The following is a 13,252-nucleotide window of genomic DNA, read 5'->3' on the forward strand; positions in this document are numbered from 1 at the left end:
CTAATCCATTCTTCAGCAAGGTATATTTTAAAAATCTATGAATAGGGTAAACTTCAAATTAGAGAGGTGTTTGTGAACAAGTGAAGCATCTTCATCTAAAGTGTTTGAGTAGAGAAGTCTGTGAACTTAGCAAAGAATATAAAAATGAAAAAACAATATTCTCTTGAACACCATAAAGAAAAGTCTTTCTAAGACAAGACTCAAGGCGGTGCTGTGGCTTAGCTGGTTAAAGCGCCTGTCTAGTAAACAGGAGATCCTGAGTTCAACTCTCAGCAGCGCCTGGCTTTTCTCTTTGTTATATACCAAATAAATTTCATTAGGTCCTATTCTGATACAATTAAAATATAAAAGTCTGATTCATCTTACTGTTGAACAGATCATCTTAAACCTCATAAAAACCCAAGTATTTTCAAGATTATAGAGAGAATACTGTTATTGCAAAATGGAAAGAAAACGTGTCAATGAGAAAGACGTAGATGACATTACTACCTTGCTTTGAGCTATATTAATGCCTTCATGAAAATAAAATTGTAAAGTATTTAAGAAATGAAATTGGGTTTTATAAGAGTACCTGTTTATTAAAACATATCAATACTTGTTTAGTGATTGAGTATCTTTTTGTATTTAAGATTACAGTACATATAAAGAAAAATTTATAGCATGAAAAACATTTTCATCATCAACAATAAATTATTTATGTATTTTTTGTTAGTGACGTTAGTGCTGTGGCTTAGTGGTTAAAGGGCCTGTCTCGTATACAGAAGATCCTGAGTTCAAATCTGAGCAGCACCTAACTGTTTTCTCCATGCTTTAGGAATAATTTTCATCAAACAAGTGTTGAATACAATTTAAGAATACACGTCTGGTTCTATGAACTTTGGAATAAGTTATCTTAAAATAAAAAAAATACTTGGTATTGTGAAGATTTTTGTAGGAATGCATTGACTGAAATAGCGAAAAGAAAATGACAAAGAACAAGATAGAGCTGTATGATCACTCTATTGTTGAATACAACTAATCCATTCTTCAGCAAGGTATATTTTAAAAATCTATGAATAGGGTAAACTTCAAATTAGAGAGGTGTTTGTGAACGAGTGAAGCATCTTCATCTAAAGTGTTTGAGTAGAGAAGTCTGTGAACTTAGCAAAGAATATAAAAATGAAAAAACAATATTCTCTTGAACACCATAAAGAAAAGTCTTTCTAAGACAAGACTGAAGGCGGTGCTGTGGCTTAGCTGGTTAAAGCGCCTGTCTAGTAAACAGGAGATCCTGAGTTCAACTCTCAGCAGCGCCTTGCTTTTCTCTTTGTTATATACCAAATCAATTTCATTAGGTCCTATTCTGATACAATTAAAATATAAAAGTCTGATTCATCTTACTGTTGAACAGATCATCTTAAACCTCATAAAAACCCAAGTATTTTCAAGATTATAGAGAGAATACTGTTATTGCAAAATGGAAAGAAAACGTGTCAATGAGAAAGACGTAGATGACATTACTACCTCAATTTGAGCAATATTAATGCCTTCATGAAAATAAAATTGTAAAGTATTTAAGAAATGAAATTCGGTTTTATAAGAGTACCTGTTTATTAAAACATATCAATACTTGTTTAGTGATTGAGTATCTTTTTGTGTTTAAGATTACAGTACATATAAAGAAGAATTTATAGCATGAAACAAATTTTCATCATCAACAATAAATTATTTATGTATTTTTTGTTATTGATGTTGGTGCTGTGGCTTAGTGGTTAAAGCGCCTGTCTCGTATACAGAAGATCCTGAGTTCAAATCTGAGCAGCACCTAACTGTTTTCTCCATGCTTTAGGAATAATTTTCATCAAACAAGTGTTGAATACAATTTAAGAATACACGTCTGGTTCTATGAACTTTGGAATAAGTTATCTTAAAATAAAAAAAATACTTGGTATTGTGAAGATTTTTGTAGGAATGCATTGACTGAAATAGCGAAAAGAAAATGACAAAGAACAAGATAGAGCTGTTTGATCACTCTATTGTTAAATACAACTAATCCATTCTTCAGCAAGGTATTTTTTAAAAATCTATGAATAGGGTAAAGTTCAAATTAGAGAGGTGTTTGTGAACAAGTGAAGCATCTTCATCTAAAGTGTTTGAGTAGAGAAGTCTGTAAACTTAGCAAAGAATATAAAAATGAAAAAACAATATTCTCTTGAACGCCATAAAGAAAAGTCTTTCTAAGTCAAGATTCAAGGCGGTGCTGTGGCTTAGCTGGTTAAAGCACCTGTCTAGTAAACAGGAGATCCTGAGTTCAACTCTCTGCAGCGCCTTGCTTTTCTCTTTGTTATATACCAAATCAATTTCATTAGGTCCTATTCTTATACAATTAAAATATAAAAGTCTGATTCATCTTACTGTTGAACAGATCATCTTAAACCTCATAAAAACCCAAGTATTTTCAAGATTATAGAGAGAATACTGTTATTGCAAAATGGAAAGAAAACGTGTCAATGAGAAAGACGTAGATGACATTACTACCTCAATTTGAGCAATATTAATGCCTTCTTGAAAATAAAATTGTAAAGTATTTAAGAAATGAAATTGGGTTTTATAAGAGTACCTGTTTATTAAAACATATCAATACTTGTTTAGTGATTGAGTATCTTTTTGTGTTTAAGATTACAGTACATATAAAGCAGAATTTATAGCAGGAAACCAATTTTCATCATCAACAATAAATTATTTATGTATTTTTTGTTATTGAAGTTGGTGCTGTGGCTTAGTGGTTAAAGCGCCTGTCTCGTAAACAGAAAATCCTGAGTTCAAATCTCAGCAGCACCTAACTGTTTTCTCCATGCTTTAAAAATATTTTTTATCAAACAAGTGTTGAATACAATTTAAGAATAAACGTCTGGTTCTATGAACTTTAGAATAAGTTATCATAAAATGAAATAAAATACTTGGTATTGTGAAGATTTTTATAGAAGTGCATTGACTGAAATAGCAAAAAAAAAAGGACAAAAAACAAGATAGAGCCGAATGATCACTCTATTGTTGAATACAACTAATCCATTCTTCAGCAAGGTATATTTTAAAATTCTATGAATAGGGTAAACTTCAAATTAGAGAGGTGTTTTTGAATAAGTGAAGCGTCTTCATCTAAAGTTTTTGAGTAGAGAAGTCTGTGAACTTAGAAAAGAATATAAAAATGAAAAAACAATATTCTCTTGAACACCATAAAGAAAATTCTTTCGCATTTATGACTCAAGGGGGTGCTGTGGCTTAGCTGGTTAAAGCGCCTGTCTAGTAAACAGGAGAACCTGAGTACAACTCTCAGTAACGCCTTGCCTTTCTCTTTGTTTTATAACAAATCAATTTCATTAGGTCCTATTCTGATACAATTAAAATATAAAAGTCTGATTCATCTTACTGTTGAACAGATCATCTTAAACCTCATAAAAACCCAAGTATTTTCAAGATTATAGAGAGAATACTGTTATTGCAAAATGGAAAGAAAACGTGTCAATGAGAAAGACGTAGATGACATTACTACCTTGCTTTGAGCAATATTAATGCCTTCATGAAAATAAAATTGTAAAGTATTTAAGAAATGAAATTGGGTTTTATAAGAGTACCTGTTTATTAAAACATATCAATACTTGTTTAGTGATTGGGTATCTTTTTGTGTTTAAGATTACAGTACATATAAAGCAGAATTTATAGCAGGAAACAAATTTTCATCATCAACAATAAATTATTTATGTTTTTTTTGTTATTGAAGTTGGTGCTGTGGCTTAGTGGTTAAAGCGCCTGTCTCGTAAACAGGAAATCCTGAGTTCAAATCTCAGCAGCACCTAACTGTTTTCTCCATGCTTTAAAAATAATTTTTATCAAACAAGTGTTGAATACAATTTAAGTATAAACGTCTGGTTCTATGAACTTTAGAATAAGTTATCATAAAATGAAATAAAATACTTGGTATTGTGAAGATTTTTATAGAAATGCATTGACTGAAATAGCAAAAAAGAAAATTGACAAAAAACAAGATAGAGCCGAATGATCACTCTATTGTTGAATACAACTAATCCATTCTTCAGCAAGGTATATTTTAAAATTCTATGAATAGGGTAAACTTCAAATTATAGAGGTGTTTTTGAATAAGTGAAGCGTCTTCATCTAAAGTTTTTGAGTAGAGAAGTCTGTGAACTTAGAAAAGAATATAAAAATGAAAAAACAATATTCTCTTGAACACCATAAAGAAAATTATTTCTCATTTATGACTCAAGGGGGTGCTGTGGCTTAGCTGGTTAAAGCGCCTGTCTAGTAAACAGGAGATCCTGAGTACAACTCTCAGTAACGCCTTGCTTTTCTCTTTGTCATATAACAAATCAATTTCATTAGGTCCTATTCTGATACAATTAAAATATAAAAGTCTGATTCATCTTACTGTTGAACAGATCATCTTAAAAATCATAAAAACCCAAGTATTTTCAAGATTATAGAGACAATACTGTTATTGCAAAATGGAAAGAAAACGTGTCAGTGAGAAAGACGTAGATGACATTACTACCTCAATTTGAGCAATATTAATGCCTTCATGAAAATAAAATTGTAAAGTATTTAAGAAATGAAATTGGGTTTTATAAGAGTACCTGTTTATTAAAACATATCAATACTTGTTTAGTGATTGAGTTTTTTTTCTGTTTAAGATTACAGTACATATAAAGCAGAATTTATAGCAGGAAACAAATTTTCATCATCAACAATAAATTATTTATGTATTTTTCGTTATTGAAGTTGGTGCTGTGGCTTAGTGGTTAAAGCGCTTGTCTCGTAAACAGGAAATCCTGAGTTCAAATCTCAGCAGCACCTAACTGTTTTCTCCATGCTTTAAAAATAATTTTTATCAAACAAATGTTGAATACAATTTAAAAATAAATGTCTGGTTCTATGAACTTTAGAATAAGTTATCATATAATGAAATAAAACACTTGGTATTGTGAAGATTTTTATAGAAATGCATTGACTGAAATAGCAAAACAAAAAAAGGGCAAAAAACAAGATAGAGCCGAATGATCACTCTATTGTTGAATACAACTAATCCATTCTTCAGCAAGGTATATTTTAAAATTCTATGAATAGGGTAAACTTCAAATTAGAGAGGTGTTTTTGAATAAGTGAAGCGTCTTCATCTAAAGTTTTTGAGTAGAGAAGTCTGTGAACTTAGAAAAGAATATAAAAATGAAAAAACAATATTCTCTTGAACACCATAAAGAAAATTCTTTCTCATTTATGACTCAAGGGGGTGCTTTGGCTAAGCTGGTTAAAGCGCCTGTCTAGTAAACAGGAGATCCTGAGTACAACTCTCAGTAACGCCTTGCTTTTCTCTTTGTCATATAACAAATCAATTTCATTAGGTCCTATTCTGATACAATTAAAATATAAAAGTCTGATTCATCTTACTGTTGAACAGATCATCTTAAACCTCATAAAAACCCAAGTATTTTCAAGATTATAGAGAGAATACTGGTATTGCAAAATGGAAAGAAAACGTGTCAATGAGAAAGACGTAGATGACATTACTACCTTGCTTTGAGCAATATTAATGCCTTCATGAAAATAAAATTGTAAAGTATTTAAGAAATAAAATTGGGTTTTATAAGAGTACCTGTTTATTAAAACATATCAATACTTGTTTAGTGATTGAGTATCTATTTGTGTTTAGATTACAGTACATATAAAGAAAAATGTATAGCATGAAACAAATTTTCATCATCAACAATAAATTATTTATGTATTTTTTGTTATTTTTTTTGGTGCTGTGGCTTAGTGGTTAAAGAGCCTGTCTCATATACAGAAGATCCTGAGTTCAAATCTGAGCAGCACCTAACTGTTTTCTCCGTGCTTTAGGAATAATTTTCATCAAACAAGTGTTGAATACAATTTAAGAATACACGTCTGGTTCTATGAACTTTGGAATAAGTTATCTTAAAATAAAAAAAAATACTTGGTATTGTGAAGATTTTTGTAGGAATACATTGACTGAAATAGCGAAAAGAAAATGACAAAGAACAAGATAGAGCTGTATGATCACTCTATTGTTGAATACAACTAATCCATTCTTCAGCAAGGTATATTTTAAAAATCTATGAATAGGGTAAACTTCAAATTAGAGAGGTGTTTGTGAACAAGTGAAGCATATTCATCTAAAGTGTTTGAGTAGAGAAGTCTGTGAACTTAGCAAAGAATATAAAAATGAAAAAACAATATTCTCTTGAACACCATAAAGAAAATTCTTTCTCATGTATGACTCAAGGGGGTGCTGTGGCTTAGCTGGTTAAAGCGCCTGTCTAGAAAACAGGAGATCCTGAGTTCAACTCTCAGCAGCGCCTTGCTTTTCTCTTTGTTATATACCAAATCAATTTCATTAGGTCCTATTCTGATACAATTAAAATATAAAAGTCTGATTCATCTTACTGTTGAACAGATCATCTTAAACCTCATAAAAACCCAATTATTTTCAAGATTATAGAGAGAATACTGTTATTGCAAAATGGAAAGAAAACGTGTCAATGAGAAAGACGTAGATGACATTACTACCTCAATTTGAGCAATATTAATGCCTTCATGAAAATAAAATTGTAAAGTATTTAAGAAATGAAATTGGGTTTTATAAGAGTACCTGTTTATTAACACATATCAATACTTGTTTAGTGATTGAGTATATTTTTGTGTTTAAGATTACAGTACATATAAAGCAGAATTTATAGCAGTAAACACATTTTCATCATCAACAATAAATTATTTATGTATTTTTTGTTATTGAAGTTGGTGCTGTGGCTTAGTGGTTAAAGCGCCTGTCTCGGAAACAGGAAATCCTGAGTTCAAATCTCAGCAGCACCTAACTGTTTTCTCCATGCTTTAAAAATAATTTTTATCAAACAAGTGTTGAATACAATTTAAGAATAAATGTCTGGTTCTATGAACTTTAGAATAAGTTATCATAAAATGAAATAAAACACTTGGTATTGTGAAGATTTTTATAGAAATGCATTGACTGAAATAACAAATTTTTTTTTACAAAAAACAATATAGAGCCGAATGATCACTCTATTGTTGAATACAACTAATCCATTCTTCAGCAAGGTATATTTTAAAATTCTATGAATAGGGTAAACTTCAAATTAGAGAGGTGTTTTTGAATAAGTGAAGCATCTTCATCTAAAGTTTTTGAGTAGAGAAGTCTGTGAACTTAGAAAAGAATATAAAAATGAAAAAACAATATTCTCTTGAACACCATAAAGAAAATTCTTTCTCATTTATGACTCAAGGGGGTGCTGTGGCTTAGCTGGTTAAAGCGCCTGTCTAGTAAACAGGAGATCCTGAGTACAACTCTCAGTAACGCCTTGCTTTTCTCTTTGTTATATAACAAATCAATTTCATTAGGTCCTATTCTGATACAATTAAAATATAAAAGTCTGATTCATCTTACTGTTGAACAGATCATCTTAAACCTCATAAAAACCCAAGTATTTTCAAGATTATAGAGAGAATACTGTTATTGCAAAATGGAAAGAAAACGTGTCAATGAGAAAGACGTAGATGACATTACTACCTCAATTTGAGCAATATTAATGCCTTCATGAAAATAAAATTGTAAAGTATTTAAGAAATGAAATTGGGTTTTATAAGAGTACCTGTTTATTAAAACATATCAATACTTATTTAGTGATTGAGTATCTTTTTGTGTTTAAGATTACAGTACATATAAAGAAGAATTTATAGCATGAAACAAATTTTCATCATCAACAATAAATTATTTATGTATTTTTTGTTATTGACGTTGGTGCTGTGGCTTAGTGGTTAAAGCGCCTGTCTCGTATACAGAAGATCCTGAGTTCAAATCTGAGCAGCACCTAACAGTTTTCTCCATGCATTAGGAATAATTGTCATCAAACAAGTGTTGAATACAATTTAAGAATACACGTCTGGTTCTATGAACTTTGGAATAAGTTATCTTAAAATAAAAAAAAATACTTGGTATTGTGAAGATTTTTGTAGGAATGCATTGACTGAAATAGCGAAAAGAAAATGACAAAGAACAAGATAGAGCCGTATGATCACTCTATTGTTGAATACAACTAATCCATTCTTCAGCAAGGTATATTTTAAAAATCTATGAATAGGGTAAACTTCAAATTAGAGAGGTGTTTGTGAACAAGTGAAGCATCTTCATCTAAAGTGTTTGAGTAGAGAAGTCTGTGAACTTAGCAAAGAATATAAAAATGAAAAAACAATATTCTCTTGAACACCATAAAGAAAAGTCTTTCTAAGTCAAGACTCAAGGCGGTGCTGTGGCTTAGCTGGTTAAAGCGCCTGTCTAGTAAACAGGAGATCCTGAGTTCAACTCTCAGCAGCGCCTTGCTTTTGTCTTTGTTATATACCAAATAAATTTCATTAGGTCCTATTCTGATACAATTAAAATATAAAAGTCTGATTCATCTTACTGTTGAACAGATCATCTTAAACCTCATAAAAACCCAAGTATTTTCAAGACTATAGAGAGAATACTGTTATTGCAAAATGGAAAGAAAACGTGTCAATGAGAAAGACGTAGATGACATTACTACCTTGCTTTGAGCTATATTAATGCCTTCATGAAAATAAAATTGTAAAGTATTTAAGAAATGAAATTGGGTTTTCTAAGAGTACCTGTTTATTAAAACATATCAATACTTGTTTAGTGATTGAGTATCTTTTTGTGTTTAAGATTACAGTACATATAAAGAAAAATTTATAGCATGAAACAAATTTTCATCATCAACAATAAATTATTTATGTATTTATTGTTATTGACGTTAGTGCTGTGGCTTAGTGGTTAAAGGGCCTGTCTCGTATACAGAAGATCCTGAGTTCAAATCTGAGCAGCACCTAACTGTTTTCTCCATGCTTTAGGAATAATTTTCATCAAACAAGTGTTGAATACAATTTAAGAATACACGTCTGGTTCTATGAACTTTGGAATAAGTTATCTTAAAATAAAAAAATACTTGGTATTGTGAAGATTTTTGTAGGAATGCATTGACTGAAATAGCGAAAAGAAAATGACAAAGAACAAGATAGAGCTGTATGATCACTCTATTGTTGAATACAACTAATCCATTCTTCAGCAAGGTATATTTTAAAAATCTATGAATAGGGTAAACTTCAAATTAGAGAGGTGTTTGTGAACAAGTGAAGCACCTTCATCTAAAGTGTTTGAGTAGAGAAGTCTGTGAATTTAGCAAAGAATATAAAAATGAAAAAACAATATTCTCTTGAACACCATAAAGAAAAGTCTTTCTAAGACAAGACTCAAGGCGGTGCTGTGGCTTAGCTGGTTAAAGCGCCTGTCTAGTAAACAGGAGATCCTGAGTTCAACTCTCAGCAGCGCCTTGCTTTTCTCTTTGTTATATACCAAATCAATTTCATTAGGTCCTATTCTGATACAATTAAAATATAAAAGTCTGATTCATCTTACTGTTGAACAGATCATCTTAAACCTCATAAAAACCCAAGTATTTTCAAGATTATAGAGAGAATACTGTTATTGCAAAATGGAAAGAAAACGTGTCAATGAGAAAGACGTAGATGACATTACTACCTCAATTTGAGCAATATTAATGCCTTCATGAAAATAAAATTGTAAAGTATTTAAGAAATGAAATTGGGTTTTATAAGAGTACCTGTTTATTAAAACATATCAATACTTGTTTAGTGATTGAGTATCTTTTTGTGTTTAAGATTACAGTACATATAAAGCAGAATTTATAGCAGGAAACAAATTTTCATCATCAACAATAAATTATTTATGTATTTTTTGTTATTGAAGTTGGTGCTGTGTCTTAGTGGTTAAAGCGCCTGTCTCGTAAACAGGAAATCCTGAGTTCAAATCTCAGCAGCACCTAACTGTTTTCTCCATGCTTTAAAAATAATTTTTATCAAACAAGTGTTGAATACAATTTAAGAATAAACGTCTGGTTCTATGAACTTTAGAATAAGTTATCATAAAATGAAATAAAATACTTGGTATTGTGAAGATTTTTATAGAAATGCATTGACTGAAATAGCAAAAAAGAAAATTAACAAAAAACAAGATAGAGCAGAATGATCACTCTATTGTTGAATACAACTAATCCATTCTTCAGCAAGGTATATTTTAAAATTCTATGAATAGGGTAAACTTCAAATTAGAGAGGTGTTTTTGAATAAGTGAAGAGTCTTCATCTAAAGTTTTTGAGTAGAGAAGTCTGTGAACTTAGAAAAGAATATAAAAATGAAAAAACAATATTCTCTTGAACACCATAAAGAAAATTCTTTCTCATTTATGACTCAAGGGGGTGCTGTGGCTTAGCTGGTTAAAGCGCCTGTCTAGTAAACAGGAGATCCGGAGTACAACTCTCAGTAACGCCTTGCTTTTCTCTTTGTTATATAACAAATCAATTTCATTAGGTCCTATTCTGATACAATTAAAATATAAAAGTCTGATTCATCTTACTGTTGAACAGATCATCTTAAACCTCATAAAAACCCAAGTATTTTCAAGATTATAGAGAGAATACTGTTATTGCAAAATGGAAAGAAAACTTGTCAATGAGAAAGACGTAGATGACATTACTACCTTGATTTGAGCAATATTAATGCCTTCATGAAAATAAAATTGTAAAGTATTTAAGAAATGAAATTGGGTTTTATAAGAGTACCTGTTTATTAAAACATATCAATACTTGTTTAGTGATTGAGTATCTTTTTGTGTTTAAGATTACAGTACATATAAAGAAGAATTTATAGCATGAAACAAATTTTCATCATCAAAAATAAATTATTTATGAATTTTTTGTTATTGACGTTGGTGCTGTGGATTAGTGGTTAAAGCGCCTGTCTCGTATACAAAAGATCCTGAGTTCAAATCTGAGCAGCACCTAACTGTTTTCTCCATGCTTTAGGAATAATTTTCATCAAACAAGTGTTGAATACAATTTAAGAATACACGTCTGGTTCTATGAACTTTGGAATAAGTTATCTTAAAATAAAAAAAATACTTGGTATTGTGAAGATTTTTGTAGGAATGCATTGACTGAAATAGCGAAAAGAAAATGACAAAGAACAAGATAGAGCCGTATGATTACTCTATTGTTGAATACAACTAATCCATTCTTCAGCAAGGTATATTTTAAAAATCTATGAATAGGGTAAACTTCAAATTAGAGAGGTGTTTGTGAACAAGTGAAGCATCTTCATCTAAAGTGTTTGAGTAGAGAAGTCTGTGAACTTAGCAAAGAATATACAAATGAAAAAACAATATTCTCTTGAACACCATAAAGAAAAGTCTTTCTAAGTCAAGACTCAAGGCGGTGCTGTGGCTTAGATGGTTAAAGCGCCTGTCTAGTAAACAGGAGATCCTGAGTTCAATTCTCAGCAGCGCCTTGCTTTTCTCTTTGTTATATACCAAATCAATTTCATTAGGTCCTATTCTGATACAATTAAAATATAAAAGTCTGATTCATCTTACTGTTGAACAGATCATCTTAAACCTCATAAAAACCCAAGTATTTTCAAGATTATAGAGAGAATACTGTTATTGCAAAATGGAAAGAAAACGTGTCAATGAGAAAGACGTAGATGACATTACTACCTCAATTTGAGCAATATTAATGCCTTCATGAAAATAAAATTGTAAAGTATTTAAGAAATGAAATTGGGTTTTATAAGAGTACCTGTTTATTAAAACATATCAATACTTGTTTAGTGATTGAGTATCTTTTTGTGTTTAAGATTACAGTACATATAAAGAAGAATTTATAGCATGAAACAAATTTTCATCATCAACAATAAATTATTTATGTATTTTTTGTTATTGACGTTGGTGCTGTGGATTAGTGGTTAAAGCGCCTGTCTCGTATACAGAAGATCCTAAGTTCAAATCTGAGCAGCACCTAACTGTTTTCTCCATGCTTTAGGAATAATTTTCATCAAACAAGTGTTGAATACAATTTAAGAATACACGTCTGGTTCTATGAACTTTGGAATAAGTTATCTTAAAATAAAAAAAAATACTTGGTATTGTGAAGATTTTTGTAGGAATGCATTGACTGAAATAGCGAAAAGAAAATGACAAAGAACAAGATAGAGCCGTATGATCACTCTATTGTTGAATACAACTAATCCATTCTTCAGCAAGGTATATTTTAAAAATCTATGAATAGGGTAAACTTCAAATTAGAGAGGTGTTTGTGAACAAGTGAAGCATCTTCATCTAAAGTGTTTGAGTAGAGAAGTCTGTGAACTTAGCAAAGAATATACAAATGAAAAAACAATATTCTCTTGAACACCATAAAGAAAAGTCTTTCTAAGTCAAGACTCAAGGTGGTGCTGTGGCTTAGCTGGTTAAAGCGCCTGTCTAGTAAACAGGAGATCCTGAGTTCAACTCTCAGCAGCGCCTTGCTTTTCTCTTTGTTATATACCAAATAAATTTCATTAGGTCCTATTCTGATACAATTAAAATATGAAAGTCTGATTCATCTTACTGTTGAACAGATCATCTTAAACCTCATAAAAACCCAAGTATTTTCAAGATTATAGAGAGAATACTGTTATTGCAAAATGGAAAGAAAACGTGTCAGTGAGAAAGACGTAGATGACATTACTACCTCAATTTGAGCAATATTAATGCCTTCATGAAAATAAAATTGTAAAGTATTTAAGAAATGAAATTGGGTTTTATAAGAGTACCTGTTTATTAAAACATATCAATACTTGTTTAGTGATTGAGTATCTTTTTGTGTTTAAGATTACAGTACATATAAAGCAGAATTTATAGCAGGAAACAAATTTTCATCCTCAACAATAAATTATTTATGTATTTTTTGTTATTGAAGTTGGTGCTGTGGCTTAGTGGTTAAAGCGCCTGTCTCGTAAACAGGAAATCCTGAGTTCAAATCTCAGCAGCACCTAACTGTTTTCTCAATGCTTTAAAAATAATTTTTATCAAACAAGTGTTGAATACAATTTAAGAATAAATGTCTGGTTCTATGAACTTTAGAATAAGTTATCATGAAATGAAATAAAACACTTGGTATTGTGAAGATTTTTATAGAAATGCATTGACTGAAATAGCAAAAAAAAATTGACAAAAAACAAGATAGAGCCGAATGATCACTCTATTGTTGAATACAACTAATCCATTCTTCAGCAAGGTATATTTTAAAATTCTATGAATAGGGTAAACTTCAAA

The 13,252-nt window shown here is 30.5% G+C and overlaps 16 non-coding genes across 16 annotated transcripts; all 16 read left to right on the plus strand.

The window, feature by feature from the left end:
* The first annotated feature begins 207 nt into the window (after positions 1–207).
* On the plus strand, positions 208–281 carry TRNAT-AGU (transfer RNA threonine (anticodon AGU)). Its single transcript has one exon. It is a non-coding gene; the product is annotated as a tRNA-Thr (tRNA).
* A 940-nt stretch (positions 282–1,221) lies between these two features.
* Positions 1,222–1,295, plus strand: TRNAT-AGU (transfer RNA threonine (anticodon AGU)). The gene has a single exon. It is a non-coding gene; the product is annotated as a tRNA-Thr (tRNA).
* A 438-nt stretch (positions 1,296–1,733) lies between these two features.
* On the plus strand, positions 1,734–1,806 carry TRNAT-CGU (transfer RNA threonine (anticodon CGU)). Its single transcript has one exon. It is a non-coding gene; the product is annotated as a tRNA-Thr (tRNA).
* Positions 1,807–2,235: 429 nt separating this feature from the next.
* TRNAT-AGU (transfer RNA threonine (anticodon AGU)) lies at positions 2,236–2,309 on the plus strand. Its single transcript has one exon. It is a non-coding gene; the product is annotated as a tRNA-Thr (tRNA).
* A 438-nt stretch (positions 2,310–2,747) lies between these two features.
* TRNAT-CGU (transfer RNA threonine (anticodon CGU)) lies at positions 2,748–2,820 on the plus strand. Its single transcript has one exon. It is a non-coding gene; the product is annotated as a tRNA-Thr (tRNA).
* Positions 2,821–3,762: 942 nt separating this feature from the next.
* TRNAT-CGU (transfer RNA threonine (anticodon CGU)) lies at positions 3,763–3,835 on the plus strand. The gene has a single exon. It is a non-coding gene; the product is annotated as a tRNA-Thr (tRNA).
* Positions 3,836–4,778: 943 nt separating this feature from the next.
* Positions 4,779–4,851, plus strand: TRNAT-CGU (transfer RNA threonine (anticodon CGU)). The gene has a single exon. It is a non-coding gene; the product is annotated as a tRNA-Thr (tRNA).
* Positions 4,852–6,297: 1,446 nt separating this feature from the next.
* TRNAS-AGA (transfer RNA serine (anticodon AGA)) lies at positions 6,298–6,371 on the plus strand. Its single transcript has one exon. It is a non-coding gene; the product is annotated as a tRNA-Ser (tRNA).
* A 438-nt stretch (positions 6,372–6,809) lies between these two features.
* Positions 6,810–6,882, plus strand: TRNAP-CGG (transfer RNA proline (anticodon CGG)). The gene has a single exon. It is a non-coding gene; the product is annotated as a tRNA-Pro (tRNA).
* Positions 6,883–7,824: 942 nt separating this feature from the next.
* TRNAT-CGU (transfer RNA threonine (anticodon CGU)) lies at positions 7,825–7,897 on the plus strand. The gene has a single exon. It is a non-coding gene; the product is annotated as a tRNA-Thr (tRNA).
* Positions 7,898–8,327: 430 nt separating this feature from the next.
* TRNAT-AGU (transfer RNA threonine (anticodon AGU)) lies at positions 8,328–8,401 on the plus strand. The gene has a single exon. It is a non-coding gene; the product is annotated as a tRNA-Thr (tRNA).
* Positions 8,402–9,340: 939 nt separating this feature from the next.
* On the plus strand, positions 9,341–9,414 carry TRNAT-AGU (transfer RNA threonine (anticodon AGU)). Its single transcript has one exon. It is a non-coding gene; the product is annotated as a tRNA-Thr (tRNA).
* Positions 9,415–9,852: 438 nt separating this feature from the next.
* TRNAT-CGU (transfer RNA threonine (anticodon CGU)) lies at positions 9,853–9,925 on the plus strand. Its single transcript has one exon. It is a non-coding gene; the product is annotated as a tRNA-Thr (tRNA).
* A 1,446-nt stretch (positions 9,926–11,371) lies between these two features.
* TRNAT-AGU (transfer RNA threonine (anticodon AGU)) lies at positions 11,372–11,445 on the plus strand. The gene has a single exon. It is a non-coding gene; the product is annotated as a tRNA-Thr (tRNA).
* A 941-nt stretch (positions 11,446–12,386) lies between these two features.
* TRNAT-AGU (transfer RNA threonine (anticodon AGU)) lies at positions 12,387–12,460 on the plus strand. Its single transcript has one exon. It is a non-coding gene; the product is annotated as a tRNA-Thr (tRNA).
* Positions 12,461–12,898: 438 nt separating this feature from the next.
* TRNAT-CGU (transfer RNA threonine (anticodon CGU)) lies at positions 12,899–12,971 on the plus strand. Its single transcript has one exon. It is a non-coding gene; the product is annotated as a tRNA-Thr (tRNA).
* The last annotated feature ends 281 nt before the right edge of the window (positions 12,972–13,252 follow it).

This window comes from Lissotriton helveticus, chromosome 4_1, assembly GCF_964261635.1.
Source record: "Lissotriton helveticus chromosome 4_1, aLisHel1.1, whole genome shotgun sequence".
Lineage (NCBI taxonomy): Eukaryota > Metazoa > Chordata > Amphibia > Caudata > Salamandridae > Lissotriton > Lissotriton helveticus.